Source organism: Pinus tabuliformis, chromosome 6 (genome assembly GCF_031772625.1).
Source record: "Pinus tabuliformis cultivar Carrire ecotype Pingquan chromosome 6, CPIR1, whole genome shotgun sequence".
Classification (NCBI taxonomy): domain Eukaryota; kingdom Viridiplantae; phylum Streptophyta; class Pinopsida; order Pinales; family Pinaceae; genus Pinus; species Pinus tabuliformis.
Window position 1 is genome coordinate 1202777580 of NC_142292.1, and position 19387 is coordinate 1202796966.

The 19387-nt window shown below is 38.9% G+C and overlaps 1 pseudogene; it reads right to left on the reverse strand.

Moving 5' to 3' along the window:
• LOC149263045 (uncharacterized) overlaps nt 1-19387 on the reverse strand; it is a 195316-nt pseudogene that overhangs the window by 10573 nt on the left and 165356 nt on the right.

Genomic DNA, 19387 nt, shown 5'->3' on the forward strand with positions numbered 1-19387 from the left:
TTAAAATTTTTTTGAATGCTTGAAAGGAATAGCTAGGGAAATTTCATTAGTTGTGCGGTTTGATCTTTGTCAAAGATCTGATTGCTCTATCCCTACTAGCTAAGGATTTTCATTGCTAAATTGAATGAGAATAATGCTTATCATATTAGTTTCATTTTAGGAATTGCAAACATAAATCACGTGGTGAGTCTTGAAAGGAAAATTCTAAAGAAGATCAACTTAAAATTTATCAGAATTTACCTAATGGAGCATTGTCACCTAACGAAAAACATTTAGAGGTCTAGGCTAGAGACGAGTTTTGGCATCGTAAACCAAAGCAGCTATTGTTAACTTGTCTGCAATACATCCCGAGTGTGATACCTCATTCCACGTACGTGAGTATATCATAGCTTGTCCACATACCTTCGGGTATATAGGGCGGTGTTACAGTATGTAAAGTATATGGGAATGCTCTCACTATGCGGTTTTGCATTAGACAGTGGTTATACGGACTGGGCCTCCATGTACCTTCGGGTATATATGGGAGGAAAACTCTAGGTTGCTATCCATCCTTAGGTAACCAAGTCGGCCGCCTTGTACACTGGTTGAATCACTTACACATTATGATCAATAAGGAGAATTTACAATGCAAGATCTAAAGACCTATCTTTCCACAACGCCTGTGTTAGCTATTTTATGCGTCAGTTTTTTAGGTTAGAAGTAGAAACAAATACCGATCAGGGAAGGGCTAAAACAGAAGATCTATAAGATTCCATGCCATTTGAGAATGATCAAAACCCCAAGCCTGTTCGATCGAAGCCACTGCATAGAAGCCCTATCTATACGTGCGCCCTAAGCCCTCTGCCCTGCCAAAGCTCATATCTCTGGACCTAGACTATTATTTCCCGTTGACTCCATCCTCCCTAATGAATGAAAAGTCTTTCTCAATTAACGACGAGATTTCTTATCGTTTCTTGCATGTCCCTGAAAAAGTAAAAAGATTTCTCCAAATTTGATCGAATCGATCGAGGATATCATCATCTGTTAGACTCGTCCAAGACAATTTACTAATTGGCCGCCCTGATATGTCACAGAATTTTTCAGTAGCCAATAATTCAATTATTGGTATGGAAGCTTTAACTATTTATGGACTAGTTGTGGCCCTAGCGCTTCTATTTTTGAATCCCTTTGTTTAATCCTGAAAAAAAAAAGATCCTGTACTTTCCTTTTTCTTAGAGTGGATTGATGAAGAAGTTCCAAATCCATCCGAGGTAGAGCCCCACCCGAAACCTATAAATCTATCACTGATCCAACTAGGACACTTTTACAGGACGAACCCCAAAGGGAAACTGAGGATAAATGATAGCAGGTGATTGGATTCAAAAATTGTTCATATCGGATCATTGGTTCCGAAGATATAATAATATGGAGATGACATGATTGTTTGTCCGAAGCATGAACTAGTAATTGTTGTTTCTGATACATCATATTCATCTACTGGTACCAGTTCTATTTTAACTTATTGTTTTTTCTATATTACCTCTTTCTATACTATTTCATAAAAAACCCACATCTACCGGGCTATCTAATCCTGTTGACCAGACCATGCTCTTAGATGTTCAAGTTGACATAGAGAGAGCTTATTGCTTTAATAAAAATAAAGCATTTCTTCTCCTCCACTAGCCATGCCGTCTGTCTGGCAATTTGAAAAAGCTTCTGAGATGCCGCTCCGCTCCTCTATCAAACCTTCGTGTTAAGAGGGTTTTAGGCATAATAACCATCAAATTATTTACGACCTCAAAGGTATATTATAGGTAAGGTTAGGAAATATGGATACAGATCGAGCAGTATGCGCACACTCACTCTTCACCGCCCCTCACTCATCATAGCAAGGTATTATTCTTTCTTCCCATTCTTTATCACACTGCAATGAGACGATAGAGCCAACCCCCCATATCTGGTTTGGAGATATCCTCGGACACCTTCGGGTCCTTGGAGCCGCTCATATATCTTCCCGAGAGAGAGACAAGATTTATGGATGGAATAGTGGCTCGCCCACCCCCCTTCCCCGTAGCTCGGGAAAGGTATAACCTTCTCTATCTAATAGTAATAGTAGCTTCCTGGCCAAGGTGATAAATTTGTTATGGCCCTTAATTCATTTGTGTAGGTTATCCCTTACCTTCGAGCTCAGGTAATACCTTTCAGGACCAACCCGCCCCTAAAAAGGTGAGGGCCGCCATCAACTTTAGTTGCTCGCTTCCTCATTTAAGGGTGAGGGTGAGCCAGCCGAACTCTCGACTAAAAGGATAGGCCTCAAGGTCTAAGATGCCTACCCCCTCCTTATTTTCAGGCAGAGTAAGGCAGGCTTATGGTCGAGCCCCGTTGCCGGTCCTTTGGTCGAGCGGCTTCGCTCCTTTTCATCATGTCTCTTTCCATTTTAGGCAGGATGGACGGGTGCTCGATGAAATGAAGGGAGGTCCCCTAGTCATAGTCCCCATAATAACCAGCTGGTCATAGCCAATAGCCAAAGCCATAAGGTTATAGCGAGTCGTAGCCACTTGTAATAGCCAATGATAGACGGTAGTCCTTGTGAGTAGCTGTAGTAACTCCTGCTCTGTATCAATTGGTAAGGCTGCCACCGCTCAAGCTGTTGTCATTCGTCCGTACGTTGGACCATTTTTTGTGGGTTGGTCCGGTCTATTGCTCTTTCCTTGTGCATATTTTGCCTTAGGTGGATGGTTCACGGGTACAAACTTTGTGACTTCATCGTATTCTACTGGTCCTTATCATTCGAGCCCCTTTGCCGGTCCTTATCAGTCAAGCCTTCCCTAGCCCATTGAGTGCTCTACCCCGGGCCATATTATACGCACGCTCTATTGAAATATATTTCGAGGAAAACCAACTATATCCGATCTTGGTGGGGCTCGACTGATAAGGAGAGGAACTTTAGTTGCTCTTTAGTTACTTATTTGAGAGGGGCCACCCAATAATTTACTAATTATCCGCCCTGATATGTCACAAAATTTTTCTGTAGCCAATAATCCAATTATTGGTACAATCAGAACTATTGGTTCTCGGTTCACTAGGAGGTATTTTGTAGTTCACAGTTGCTTGGTAAACCTTTTGCCTAGATTATCCCTCTTTTGTTTTGTTCTGTTACTATAGAAATTCCCACTATAGATCACCTGATAATGCAATATACTAAAACAAAATACTAGATCTACTTCTACAATCAAACTTTGCAGAAGATTAATCAATTTGAGCTAGATCAATTAGAACAAATATAATAGAGAAGAAGAAATCATACACATGAAACACATAAGAATAACCTGGGGAAAGCCTTAGCCTAAAACCTCAACTCTGTATTATCATACAAGTGGAAAATAATCACAGAATTACACAAAGCCTTCGCTTGGAAGCCAACCAGATCTCAGTATAATCCCTCTGCTACTCATGGATAGTCAAAGGCCTCTCACAAACCTTCTCCTCTGCCCTCCAAGCCTCCTATTTTCTTTCACATTTTTTCTTGGGGTCCAGTGCTTCGACACATGTGAATTCCTACCTCACACTACTCACTTGGCCCAATAGTAACTGCGCAATCCTGAAAGAGATAAATCCTTTTGCATAGATGAGTTTCCTTTATAGGAAACTCATCTGATCCCTCCTCTGATCTCAACTGGGTCTCTGTCTGAACTGACATGCATGAGTTATTTATGAGAGAATACTCAGTTATCTGAAGTGCAACAGTTACATGCATGCAAGCATTAACTAACTGAACTCACATTAATTCAAAAAACTGTTTGAATTAATCTAACTGGACTTGACTCAGTTAACTGAGACAACTAATTACAACTCAATATTACAAATCATCCTTATCTCTTTAGCTGATGGATAAATTCCTCAATTAACAGAGAAATTGTTGTATGTCCCCACATAGACTTCATGTTTGATTTTCCTTAACTAATTAACTCAAGATGAATTAATTAATTAATTTACAAATAGCTGCTAAGATCAAATTCAAATTTTACTTCACTATTTTAGTTCAGGGACTAACTAAAATAGGAATCTATCCTGAACTCCTAAAAATAGCAATGCTATTTTTAGCACTTCCATTTTTCATTCCTTGTTGCTTAGTCCAGCAATGGTACATGAACTGCTATTTATAGCAATGCTATTTATAACACTTCTATTTTTAGCATTTCTTGTTGCCATTTTTAACACTCCCTCTCAATAAGAAAGGCATTCAACTCAAACCCAATCCTAAACCTTTGGAATGTTCTGCATGCAACACTTCTTCCAAGTGTGGACGCTCCAACAACTCTAGAAACAAAAAAACTCCCAACTGACCTCTCTGTTGGGATAGAACATACTCTGATGCTGAAGCTCCCTCTACCACTGACAAGTGCTCCCTCTATGAACTCTGAGCTCCTGCAACATCTCCATGCATCTCGCACCATTTCACACCCCTCTGTGCCATCCTGCATTGGTGCAACACTCTTTTGCATCTCGCATTGCTGCAGCCTGCTAGCTCTACACAGTCTTAAGACTTCTGTACTGTAGCTCTCTCTGTTGCTCCATCCGCATCTGTCTCTACCCAGTCATCCAGTCCTACTACTCCTCATCGGGGCTTCCGTAGCAAAGTTGAATCAAAGAGGTTGGGTACCTCAAGGATCCTGCCCCTATTCTAGCCTTCTTAGGACTGTCACTCCACATCGCCCCACCTCCGACCTGCAGGTATGGATGCATGTGATCCCTCTGCCCACCTGGCTCAAAATTTCCCCCTACTGGAGGCCTCTGCATGAATGGATGTCTCCAATCGATCTCCTCTTAGCTTCTCTAGTTGTGGCTACTCCACAAACTCCTGAAGCTGCTTCACCAATTGTGGCTCCTCCATAATTGTCTGAGACTTCTTCTGGCACTGCATGTTGAGAGGTAATGTACTCTCCCTCTCAACCACCAAGTATCTAACCTTTGCCTTGCTCCTCAAGGCTTTGCATGCTTCTTGTACCTCATGTGAATATAGGTTCTTGGATAGCATACCAACCTGTTTCATCTTTCCCGCTGTCACGAAATTTTCTGGAAAAAGAGTTGATTTTAAATTAGCGATATCTCCCTCGTCCAAACTCCGATTTAGCCGATTTTTTTTTTTGAATTTGAGTATTTTTCCACAAGGAATCCAGATATTCTATTTGTTTCTAAAAATTTTGCACAAATTTTTTTAGATATGCTCTGATAAACTTGGATTTGATACCATGTAGAAATTCCCACTGTAGATCGCCTGATAATGCAATTTACTAAAGCAAAATACTAGATCTACTTCTACAATCAAACTTTGTGGAAGCTTAATAAATTTGAGCTAGATCAATCAGAACACATATAACAGAGAAGAAGAAATCATACACATGAAACACAGAAGAATAACCCAGGGAAAGCCTCAGCCTAAAACCCCAACTCTGTATTATCATACAAGTGGAAAATAGTCACAGAATTACACAAAACCTTAGCTTGGAAGCTAACCAGCTCTCAGTATAATCCCTCTGCTGCTCATAGACAGTCAAAGGCCTCTCACAAACCTTCTCCTTTTCCCTCCAAGCCTCTTATTTACTTGCGCAGTTTTTCTTGGGGTCCAGTGCTTCCACACATGTGAATTCCCACCTCACACTGCTCACTTGGCCCAGTAGTAACTGCGCAATCTTGAAGGAGATAAATCCTTCTGCATAGATGAGTTTCCTTTATAGGAAAAATCCATCCAACTGATAGTACACTATCCCTCCTCTGATCTCAACTGGGTCTCTGTCTGAACTGACATGCATGAGTTATTTATGAGAGAATACTTAGTTATCTGAAGTGCAACAGTGACATGCATGCAAGCATTAACTAACTGAACTCACATTAATTCAACAAACTGTTTGAATTAATCTAACTGGAGTTGACTTAGTTAACTGATCCAACTAGTTACAACTCAATATTATAACTCATCCTTATCTCTTTAATTGATGGATAAATTCCTCAATTAATGGAGAAACTGTTGCATGTCCCCACATGGACTTCATGTTTGATTTTCCTTAACTAATTAAATCAAGATGAATTAATTAATTAATTTACAAAGAGATGCTATTCGAATTTTACTTCACTATTTTAGTTCAGGGACTAACTAAAACAGGAATCTATCCCGAACTGCTAAAAATAGAAATGCTATTTTTAGCACTTTCATTTTTAATTCCTTGTTGCTTAGTCCAGCATTGGTACTTGAACTGCTATTTATAGCAGTGATATTTTTAGCACTTCTATTTTTAGCATTTCTTGTTTCCATTTTCAACAGTTACTTTGATTAAAATAAATTTAATTGACCACGGATAACATCCTCCACACTCGCTCCTTAGTTGCTATTAGGTTGAAACATATGGTGACAAATCTAAAGTCTACTGATCAAGGAATTCCTTTTGATGGGAATCCTAGTCATTTTCCTCCTTTGGCTTGCCAGTATGGTTGTTTTCAACCTCCTTGGTTCAAAATGTCGTGATTTCTCCGCAATCGAGTACACCTCCAACTGGAAAAAATCAACCTCCAGTTGATCCTAAAGTTGACCCTTTGCCTTCTTCTTCAGTTGTTTCTTCCTCCCCTTCTTCGTCTTCGTCTGGTGAAAATATTGGTACAAGTAACCAGGTGGCTAAGAAGAAGAAGAAAGGGAAGAAGAAGAAGAAGAAGCAAATTCAGCAGAGGGGCAAACAAACAACCATTGCTTTGAATGCAACATTTGATGAGAAACCATTCGTCAAGCCTCATAAAGTCTGATATCCATGCAAACTTTGTGTGGGAGACCATCTTCTTCGAAATTGTCTTGATATCCCTCAGATCTTAGAAGAATGGTCTTCTCATTCACAACATCCTGTGTCATCAATTTCTCGAGATCATGTTGGTGACACACCATCAACTAGTGGTAGTAAAGTTCATGGAATGAAGGGAAAAATCAAGTTTCCCTGTAGGTTGTGTGAAGGGAATCACCCCATTCACCTTTGTCCCTATCTAGATGAAGCCAAAAAAGTGTTGGATAACCGTCTTGCTTCACCGTAGCGACTTCCATCTGGTTACAAGAGACTTTCCCTTAATTCTTCACTAGTTGATGAATTGACTGACCAAAATCAATCGTCGGTCAAACCCACTCTCTCTAAAAAGTGAATCCTATGAGTCCATACCTGACCCAAATCAACAAGTCGAGGTAAGAGTTGACCCGATTTCACCTTCAACTAATCGTACCTTTCCAGAAGAGAGTGAATATGATACCACTCAGGTTCTTTTGGTTTCTTCATATTCTAATGAGCTTGGGGGTAGTCCTCTTATTCCATCAAGACAGGAGGAAAATCTTACCGCTCTTGTAACTCAAGGGGTTAATTCTCCCGTTCTTACGATACCTCCTCTAAATAGTCTGGTCACTTCCTTTGATTGGAATCGACTGGCAGGATTCTATCTTCCTTCTTATGTGCCTTTTCAGATCATAGTACAGGTTTGTAATATGATTGTATCGGGCACTATTATAGATGAAGGTGCATCTGTGAGTATCCTTTCCTCAACTACTTGGCAAGCGCTCAGTTCGCCGCCACTTGTGCTTGTTACCCAGAATCTGTTGGATTTTAACAGAGGAACCAATTAACCATTAGGGATCCTTCCTCAGTTTCCTATTACTTTGGGAGGAAAAATCATTTATTTAAATGTGATGGTAGTCCCAGGCCCTTTAGATTACAATTTACTTCTTGGGCGCAACTATGTTTATGACATGGGAGATATTGTTTCAACACTCTTTTGAGTGATTTGTTTCCTGCATGAAGGCATAATTGTCACCATTGACCAGCTTTCATTTCCCGGTCCAAATATGGCTTCCAGTCAACCATCTTCCCTAAGTGGTCCTTTTGTACCAATGGTATCATCCCTGCCACGGGTCAATTATGTGGCAACCTGTTCCATACCTACATCAATTGATGATCAATTCAGTGATGCTGTACATCATGTATTGGGGGAATTGGAACCAGATCTCTCCTTCATGACCACTCATGAGTTGTGATCGAAAGGAATATGAGGATAGTTCCTTGTCTTGTGTCAACCTCCTTAAAAATGAAACCAAGGATATGAGGAGAGTTCCTTGTCTTGTTTCAACCTCGTTAAAAAATGAAACCAAGGAGTATGAAGAGATTTCCTTGTCTTGTGTCAAACTCGTTAAAAAATGAAACCAAGGAGTATGAGGTAGTTCCTCGCCTTGTGTCAACCTCATTAAAAAATGAAACAAGGAATATGAGGATAGTTCTTTTACTATGTCAACCTCATTAAAAAATGAAACAACTCCCATGAGCATAGTTCCTTGTCTTGTGTCAAGCTTGTTAAAAAATGAAACAAGGAATATGAGCATAGTTCCTTTTCTTGTGTCAAGCTCATTCAAAAATGAAACAAGGTCCTCTGGAGCAAAGTTCCAAGTCGAGTCTTTGATTAGATCTCATAAAATCCCAGTCAAGTCTTTCACTTGATCTCGTAAATGAACCTTCATTCCATCCACCTGATAGCCACAAGTAGTCTACTTAGGTGAATGTAATGAAGCTTGGGGGGCATGCATCTAGTGGTAAAATTAAGTTTCCCTGTAGGTTATGTGAAGCGAATCACCCCATTCACCTTTGTTCCTATCTGGACGAAGCCAAAAAGGTGTTGGATAACTGTCCTGCTTCATCGCAGCGACTTCCATCTAGTTAGAGGAGACTCTCCCTTTCATCATGCTAGGGGCATGTAAACCAATCTCAAGCATAGTTCTTTGTTTCAAGCTTGTGTAAAAATGAGAATGAATTCAAGCATAGTTCTTCATTTTAAGCTTGTGTAAAAACGAAACTAAATCCAAGCATAGTTTTCATTTCAAGCTTATGTAAACATGAAACTGAATCCAAAAACATTTCCCTATGGTTCAAGATTTTCTAAAAATGAATCCATTTCTATTTTAACCCTCATGATTGCCATTCTATCAGCCTCTTTCGTCAGATGAGCCTTGGTTGTTTTCATCCCATTTCCACCATCCCTTTGGTCAATCATATGCTTTCACTTGGTTGTTTTACCCTTTTTGAGGAATAGTTGCAATGAGTGGTATTATTAGCCAACCTCTTCACATAAATCAACATGTTTTGAGAAGTTCCCAAATCACCGGAACCAGTTGCTACCCTAGACACCACTCGTTCCTCAAAGTGGAGTCATCTTTAAGCTCTTTTTCGATTCTATAAACATGAAAAGATTGCCAACACTAAAGGTTTGGGTTTTGGGTCAATGCTACCAATTCACTTTAGTGTTGCCGACATGTTCAAGAGAATCAATCCAGTTAAAATCCATCTTTTGCAATACCATAAACCTTCATTTTCATGACCGCCATTCCTGAACTTTGTGTCGTCAGTCAAATTCCATCTCTAAAATCACTACACTCGTTTCATGTCGTTGATTTTGGATACATCAAGGCCCTCCTGTGACGAGTCACTTCTTGTCAACATCAACTTATTATCCAAGAAGTTGACTTAGAAACACCCATTCAATACCTTGAGGCTTGCATGCATCAATGGCAAGTTTCTCACTTTCGGCGATAGGCATACATCAATGGCCTTTGACCAAAAGACTTAGTATGGTGTTCGACATCAAATCATCCATTCTCGCCATGCAGAATGTACTGCAGTACCTTAAGGATCATTATCATTATCAGTGATTTCTCTCGCATCTGTTAACAACTTACATCATTGGCTGGTAATCACATGGTGTCTTCCCATGTTCGACTTCAGATCACATATGCACATGGTTAGACTCATACTTGAGTGAATGGTTGAATGAGATTGAAGACCCTGGATCTAGTTTCATCCATACGGGCTGCGATATTAGGAGTACTAAATCATATGTACAATGGCTTTACATTGATAGTCATTCCGATCATGGGTCTATATTTGTAGACGACTGTTTATGTACATGTAATGAAAGTTTATAAGATGAGCACGGGTATGCCTTCCCTCAACAATTCATGTAAAATAAAATATCATGATATATGTATTGTACTTGATGCAGGTCACCTTCCACTTCGATACCTCCTCATCACATCGTAAAGCATTTCATTTGACATTGGCATTTTTCTGACTTCATGCTTTAGGTGGTAGCTGTTATAGATCCATTTGGGCACATCAAATCCCAACATTCAGATCAATGTTTTAGGGCTCATCAAACCCTAAATTCAGTTGTTACATGCCCTAAACAAGTCACCCCTTTGAATGCCTCCTTCCCAGATAGTTTCATGACTTGAAGACATCCAGAAATTTCCTCTAGAGAGACCAACGTAGGTAAGCCCTTATGAAGGTGAGCTACAGAGCAGTTAAGTCCATTGCCAGGGTGCTCTGCAGAGCACTTAGGCTTCCTTTCATCTGCGCTAGGTGAGAATGAGAAAAATTCACACAGGGTTTGGGGAATATACTTATCTTTTGGAGTCATCTAGAAGTTTCCCTGTCTTATCAACTCCTATGAGCTCAAAAATGTATGAGGAATGAGTTAAGGAGCATCCTGTCCTCTCATCCCTTCCTCCACGGAACTAATTCTAAGTATGGAAGGCCATTCAATGTCACCATTAATGACAAAACCTCCATCATCTTCCTATAAATTGACCACTCATCTAAGTGATCAGGGGCTGGACTATGTTGAATTGTAAGGAGATAATGCTGCTATGAGACTTGACTTTGGAGCAACTGATGTGATGCCACAAGCTTGTCTTGCTTTTGATGTGATGTGGATGGGATCCAAGCTGGAGGAATGAATTTGAATCAGACACTGATGGTTGTAATTCCTTCTTCTATCTAATAAAGTGTTTGAACCTTTTTCCATATGTTGTGTTATTTCATAATGCTTATATGTATGAATTGCTTCTGATTCCTTTCATTTATATTCAATGGATCGTATGCTTTGATTGGTTTTTGTCTTCTGTTGTGTTTACAGGGTAATTCTCAAGAAGATTAAGTATGGGAAGGAGCGACATAATCAATACAAGGGAGACGAGAGGAAAGCGGAACTACAGGTAGGCCTTCTATCTTCTCTTCTTATCTATTGTTTATAGGAAAAGTCTAAAATACTTTAAACTGTTGTTCTAGGCACAACTACTTGTCTAGTGAATTAGTGTTTATCCATAGATGCTAAATTCTCCAAAACAAGGCAAGACCTTCACTTACTTGTGCATATAGCACTATCACCTCCAAGTTTGTACAAACCCTGGTTTGATAAGTAAAGCTGGTAGCCCAAGAGTTGCATCATCCTTGTTGTAATACTGGCGCTCATTAAGTTGCAGCAAGAACATGAACAATAGGGGGCGCAACATGCACTCACGGATGAAACTACGCCCGTACAAGTTATATATCCATTCCAAAAGTTGGCACAGAGAAGTTATGTTGAGCATTGTTGTTGATCGCATGCAAGGGATTCAACAACATGCATGTCATTGTGCACACACATGTGATCCAACCCATTCAACACTCACCAAGGCGAAGACAAGAAGAAAGTTCGACTGGAGCTGAGCATGTAGTTGACAGTTGATGTGCATGACCACCAACACACACTGGAAGACCAACATGGACACTATGCATCAGTGTGTTGCCGGTTTGGTTGCACCAAGAAGACCATGTGCATGCTAGTAGACGAGTTGGATGAAGGAGCCACACCAATGCACCCGGATGAAACAGAGGTAGGAGTTTGCTTCAACAAGATGTCACCATGGGGTGCATGCACACCAACAAAAACGACCAATCTTGGCATGAGCTCACCACCTTCACCATCACAAGCATGTTAAACAGTCGGTCTCACCACAACAGACCAAGCGTAAGTGATGTCTTGCATGGCTTGCTCAAGCCATTTTGTCTCACATGAGCACACGCGCATTGTAATGTAACGCTGTATCAAGTGGAAGTTCAAGTGTCAATAGTTGGATGTAACAGTCATAGAGTAGATGAAGAGTCATGAGGGTAAATGAACTGTCACAAAGGGGAATTTCAATGGTCACCCCACCCTTTGCTATAAATAGAACCTCATAACTCATTGTAGAGGCTTTTGGTCAGCCAAGCTTCTGATAAGACTATCTTGGGGAAAGCTTGGATAATATTGTAATGAGCCTTGGCTTATCCACTACTCAGAGCTAGTACATCTCTTTGGAGGAGCAGGTAGTTGTGGTTGTAACGTTCCACTATCAGAACTACTGGTTGGACATGGGTGTATTGTATGACTAGAACTTACACTTCTTAATATAACAAGAGCCAACATGTTTCATGCATATGTTGTATTGTATTCTATGCTATCTGGTTTACTCTAAATGATATATGTATTGGTTTTATTATGCATGCATGCATAGCTATCTGTGTATGTATGTATGAATCTTTCTAAAATGTGCTGTTGGTTTAACCATCACTTTAGATTGCTTGTTAACTTGCTTTCTAGCTTGTGATGCATATTCGCTCGTGTTTTCCCTTCCAACCCGCGTACTATTACAATTTTCCAAGGGGCACACTCATCTCAACCCCCGTGTGTTAGAATCTCTCATGCACCTTCCTTGGCTTGTTGTAGCTGTCACACCCTTGCTACCAACAGAGAAATCTTACTTGCCTCTGTGCAAAATCGTGATCAAGGCATTACCGTATGACCCACTGCTAGGACTCCTACACCAAACGGTCTGAGGTCTAATTGGGACTTCTTACTAGGGAGATCCCCTGACATTTCAGCAGGTCCAACATTATCAATAGGTATCAAAGCCCCTACAATCACATTATAACTAGTATTTCAAATTTGTCCCTCAGGAATTTAAAATTTGCGGCTTTAGTGTAGCAGTTTTTCTTTCAACGGTTTGAGATTGGAGTATGCTCTGGAGGGTAGCTCAAATTTCATAGCTTAGAAGGACTGGATGGAAGAAATGCTTAATGATAATGGAGTGCTTGAATACACTCATACTGACATTAAAAATACAACAACATCATATGCACAACACTTAGCTCAGTGGAAGAAGGACACTACAAGAGCCAGGAGGATCATCTTGGAAGGTGTGAGAGACCACGCGGTATCAAATCTCTATGGAAAAGAAACACCATATGCTATGTGGAAGACCCTCACTGAGCTATTAAAAAATAACAGTTATGCCAGAAAACTTGGTTTGATGAACAAATTGATGCTTGCAGACAAAGGGTATGAGGTAGTATTTAGAAATGGGAAGGCCTACCTTAAGCATTTTTCTTTAGGTCAGATCAAACAAATTAGTGTTAGGATTGAGAGCCTCTAGAAATTGGACGAAGATGCATGTACAACCTTGAGGAGCAAGGGAGAGATTCCTTAGAGTAGAGATATGATGGTTGAGCGAGAGCATGATAGAGCTCTCAAGATGGCACCTTCTAGTTTAGTGGGAGCAATTGCATCCATACCCCCAGGAGTGAGGTGGGGAAATCTAGAGCCTTAGGTCTGGAGTTGGAAATATTTGGGTAGGGTCTATATGAGAGCATCCATATTTGCAGTATACTTTCCTCATGGATCATTACCTTGCCACAGGGGTCCACAATATTCAGTAGCAAGATGATCAGTGTTAGTTGGAGCAGTGAAATATTGAGGAACAAAATGTAGTGTTGACAGTAAAGTAGGAGGCTCTGCAGTAGAGTCAGTAGCAAAGCAGATTTTCCAGTAGATAGTTGAAAAGACACAATTTATTCAATATGTTTTGGATGCTTCTTAGTTGCAATTTTTGTAGTAGTAGCAACAATAGCGAGAGGTAGTTCTAGAGTACATTCCACAGGAGCGAGATTAGGGTTATTCAAAGCCCTTTTGTTGCTAAGAGGGAGTGCTAGAAATTGTAGCAAGAAAAAAATTCAATTTTGACTTATGCCTTAGTGAAATTGAATAATTTTAATTCCCACATCAACAGGACAACTTGGTGGCAACTAACTTGTGTGACATGGCCCTTGTCTACTAGTTAGTTAAGTAAATTTGATTTATAGGCTAGAATTAAAGTTGTGCATGTAAAGATTTCTAGGATTTAGAAATCTAGTTAAGTTATTGTTAGTCGAACTTAGTTAACTAAGCTCAAGTATCTAGTTGAGTTAGTTGAAGGTCAATTGAGTAGTCGAATGGTTGTTAAACTGAATGATCTCTCAGTTAACTAGTCAATCAACTAAAAATAGACACAATCATGTATGGAATTAGAATTGCCTAGTTGGACTGGAGGAAAAGGCATGTTTGTATTTATATTTGTATACTGTTGAGTGTATAGTTATTTTTCATTGAGAAGGTGATCAATTCCTCAAGCTATTGCGGAAGGAAATAAGGAATTTCTCCTATTTTTTAGGGGATAATTCCTCCAGGATTGCACAAGGAAATAGGAGGTTGGATGAGGGTTGAATTGGCTAAGTGTTGGCCAAATAAAGTCAAGAAGTGAGAGAACAAGATTGTAGTGCAGGGTGTGCTTCAGAATTGAAGCAGGACAAAAGGGTTTTTCCCAGTTGGGTGCCCCTAGAAATCAGTATGTACTTGTGCTTTTACTTGTTGCATGTCAATCTAATTTGTGATTTCCATTCTACAGAATTGTAGAGTAGAATTGTGTCTCTTGTTTTTTTAGTTTGAAATCTTGAGCAGTTGCAATTTGTATCAGATTTCTACAATTTGTTTTCTTTTTATAGCTGAGGTAATTTTAAAAGTAAGGAGTCATTGGTAAATGACTAGGAGTTTTGTAGGTCGGCGAAACAAAAATCCTTATCAATTAGGTTAGTTGTAACCTAGAGAATGTTTTCTCCTTTAGATGAAACAACATTTCTTTGAGAAATGTATGTAGATGCTAACCAATTTATGAACTCAAAAAATTGATAAGTAGCAGGCGTTATAATATAATATAGACCAGACCTAATAAACCTGAAATAATCTTCCTTATTCAGAAAATGACCAAAATACTAAAATATAAACTCTTCAAAATCAAGGGGATCAAAAGAATCATGGATTTCACCATCAATATCCATCAATGTCTCTTTAGTGGATGGGTTGGGGTTTGTTGACCTTGGGGCTGACTTAGGGATATTATTTAATTTAACCATGTTGACAATGGAGGTTTAGAACATGGTCTAAATACTTAGTGCTAGTGTGAATGGATGAGGAGCTGAGGTGTGCAGGCTAGTAGATGACCTCAACATTGGCTATAAAGCTCTGAGATTTGAAAACGACAAGAAAATGATAGGGACAACCATTGAACAAACCCTTTTAACTCCCTTTCTCGAGCAAGAAAACTAATTAACCAATGGGTACGTGTGATAGGAAGATGATGTGATGAGTGACTGCCATGGAATGTGATGTGAGAAGATGAGGTTGTGGACAAAGAATTGACTAAATGTTTCACTTGGTAGGCTTTCCCGAGAGGTAGGAGGAACATGTGCTGCAAATTGGGGTCGGTTTCATGAAACCATAAACCACCTTGTGCCTCCCTCACTGGTGGTTTCTGAAAAATGCATTGGGGTTAGTGCAATAGATCGTGGCCATTGATTTCTTTATCAATAGGATTACAACCTCGCTTTGCATTGCCCCTCAATATTCTTAAAATGTGCGCAATTTGGTTGGGCGCAATCGCGTGTGGTGTGACTGCTAGAGAGGGTTGCACTTCACCAAAAAGCACTTCCTCAACATTTTCAAGGCCAAAGGACATCCAAAAAGTGATTCCAAGCAACCATATTGCGTTTTCAGTAGCTATGCTGCACTTTCAGTAGCCATGCTGCACTTTCAGTAGCCATGCTGCGTTTTCACTCCAAAATCCCTAAAACTTGTTTTCGAGGGTTCTCAAAGGCAATTGAAGTTTTCATTAGCGGTCTACAGGTAAGCTAAGTTCCCTTGATACCTCCTTTCAACTTTATTTCCTTGTTTCCATGGTGCATAGCCTCTGTTTACCCCCATGCCTTGTTTTTGGTAGTTTTCCTAGCTAGGACTGTATAAAAATTCCCTAGGCTAAATCCTTCCCAAATCTTGGCAACTCTGGGCCTAAGGATCTAGATCACCCCACCTCACTCCTAGGGTTATGGCTTCAATTTCTCCCTCTGCTTATGTTAATTCCCATTTTTCATCATCAAAATTTGGTAAAATAATTATATCATCAAGGTAAATCACCACAAGCTTATCCTTTTCCCCAATGAAGGCTATGTCAGTTTCCCTCTAAAATGTGGCACAAACATTCATGGAGCCAAAGGGCACTTTAGCATACATGAAAATGCCCCAAGGTGTTGTAAAAGTTGTCTTATTCTAGTCACATGGATACACTGCAATCTGGTTGTAACCATAAAATCCATCTATAATTGATAGCCTTGAAAACCCCACCACCTTTTTAAATCCATCTTGGTAAGGGATAATTGTCTTTCAGAGATGCCTTGTTAAGGTTTCTAAAATCCACACACAATCTTATGTCTCCTTTTTTTTCCTAACTGGGACAAGATTTTCAACCTAGTCTGAATATCTTAAAGGAACAATAATTTTGGTGTGAAGTAACTTCTTGATTTCTTTTTCTATTAAAGGAAGTAACAGGGGATTGATTTTTATAAGTCTATGCTTATATGGCTCCACTCTTGGTTTCAGTGGAATTTTAGGCTGAATAATATTTGTATTGTATGTGTTCAAATTTTCATACAACTAGGAAAAAATATTAGAATATTCTTTGAATAAATCTACATACCTTTGTGTATAATCCTTTGTAACCCCCTTGGCTAACTTGATCAATTTGGATTGTTGCTTTGTACCAATGTTATAGTCTTCAATATCTTCTTCCCAACTTTGATTACTCACCCTAGCTGGAACATTATTCACATCAAACAACCTTTCCAGTGGCACCATTCCTCTTGTAATTACATTACATTTCAATTGCATGATATTATAATCTGCTGTAAAATCTTTCCAAGGCAAATCTTCTTCGACTTCTTCCTGTTCATTCTCAGCCTCTTCTTCTTGGTCAATTCTTGAAGCAAAAAATTCACCAACTACCTCCATAAAATGTTTGATCTGTTCTTCATCTTCAAACACTTGCCAATACTTTATATTATTAGGTACAAAGAGTCTATACCTAACTTCAATCTCATATGTCAAGCGTGGATTTTGTGGAGGCTTAAATGTGTTTACTGCCACTACTAAGGAGTCTTCCAGTCTATTCTTCTCTCTCGGAAAGAACTGTATGTTGAAAGATAAGAAGAAATTGTCAATCAAATCTAAAAATTTGTTGCTATATGATCTCAGCCTTAGATGTTTGGTTTGACATTTCCCCTTTATTTGCTTTATGACCAACTCATAATCCCCATACACTGACAAGCATTCTATTTTCAAATTCTTTGCAGCTTGTAGTCCCAAAACTAATACTTCATATTCTATAATATTTTTTATTGTGTCAAACTCTAATTTATAAGAGAGAGGGATTACTACACCCTAGGGAGACACCAAAAAATGGCTGGACCATTTCCTTCCCTATAGTATGCTCCATCAAAAAACAATTTCCAAATGGGAACTCTGCATTGCTTCTGGTTTTGGTACTACTACTGGAATCTCCACATGAGTATATTCAACTATCTCATCATCTACTTCTAAAAAAAAAACAAGAAAAAACCATTTCCTGGCCATACAATGGGGAGTTATTTGGGTTACCTTCTTTGGTAATAGTTTTGATAAACCTTGATTATCTGTACAACCTTCGTTCTTCTCCACCAAAGACTGAAATTGTTGCATATGTGAGATCTAATTTGATGGATCCTCCAAATTTCATTCCCCAAGACTTTGACAGAAACATACCAAACCTTGTTGGAATATCAATGCTTATAATGTCCATCACTATACTTCTGACAGGAATCTGTGCCAAAATGACCACCAAATCTTTAATCACACCAAGACACTTTACTCTCTTGGAATCAAAAGAGTACAAATATTTATATGGTTTAGTGATTTGTAAACCAAGATGCTCCATGACGGTTAGAGGCATGGGATTGTAAGAATCCCTAAGTCCAACATACAATTGGGTAACATGAAATCATGAATCAACAATGTGATATAGAAAGGAGGAGCGATAGATCCTTGTTCTTCTACATGCGGTATAAACATCACAACAACTTTTCCTTCTTGTAAATTCACACTATCTTGAGTGGAAATTACTTGTGTTAAGTTCATAAAATCAACAATATGCTTTTTGTAAGCAGACTATCTTGCTATTTCTTCCAATGGAACAAATATCTTTACTTTCTCTAATTCCTTTTCAAGGCTAAAAGTATGCATGTGTTTTTTCCATTTTTATTTGTTCATCTACCTCCTTATTCTCCTGATTTTCCTGCTTTGACTTCATATGCTTCTTAGCTAGATGTGTTTGGCTAGACTTGGTTTGCTAGGATTGTGATTATTCTACTCTAGTTAATGGAATGGTATGGATGGGCTCCTTTCCTTTATCATTATCTCTTTGTGTATTTAGCTGGATTTGATCATCATTTGGTCCTGAATCCTGGAACTTTTCCTATATCTCATATCATATCTTTTATGTAATTCATCCTACATAAAATATGGAAAATTCTTACAATAAGCATCAATTTCTTCTTCATCTAATGGGGTATCGAGATTCACACCTTCTTCCTATGCTTCTACTCCTTCTTCTTCTTCTGACAATGTAGAATATTAGTTCTCCTGAAACTTAAGTGCTTCTTCTAAATTCTCCTTTGGTTCATCCTCTAGTATAAAGGTGGCTGGATTTGATCTTGTTGATCTTTCCTCTCCCTCTGTAAAATCTGCAGATGAGGCCTCCTAAATTGGGAATTGAAATTCCTATTTGGGCCCTGTTGGATTTCTCTAAGAGTTTCTAGTTATAACTTTACTAGCTTATTAGAAACATTTCTATTTTATTTAGTCATTTCATCCAACAACTTCTCTTGCATATCTTTCTGCTATTTTAAAGGACCAATTTATTCTTTCCCTTTTCTTCTGTCAACATGCTCTATTTTTGTTTTTAGCTTTCCAGCTATTGCTAGATTTACTTCCACCTCCAAATCATCAGTTTGAATTTGATCCAGGGTGGGAGATTTTCTTTCCCTCAAAGTAAAGCCAAAATCAGAATCAAAAGCCCTTGGAAATACTACCTTTGGAGCTACTGGTGGAGACTTGATTTCTGCTGGTAGACTATTGTAAATCTTGTTAAATATTTTTATAAACCCAATAACATCCTAATTGGCCCTTTTCTTTATTCCATTAAAATCCGTTAAGAAATACCCATGATATTTCTTCTCTCCCTGTTTTTGCATAATTTTTTTCTTCTAATTCCTCCATCTAGAGATTGTACAAACAAACTCATGACCATGTCAAGATAATCAACATTAATATTCTCAATGAATGGAAAAAATGTTTGGACATG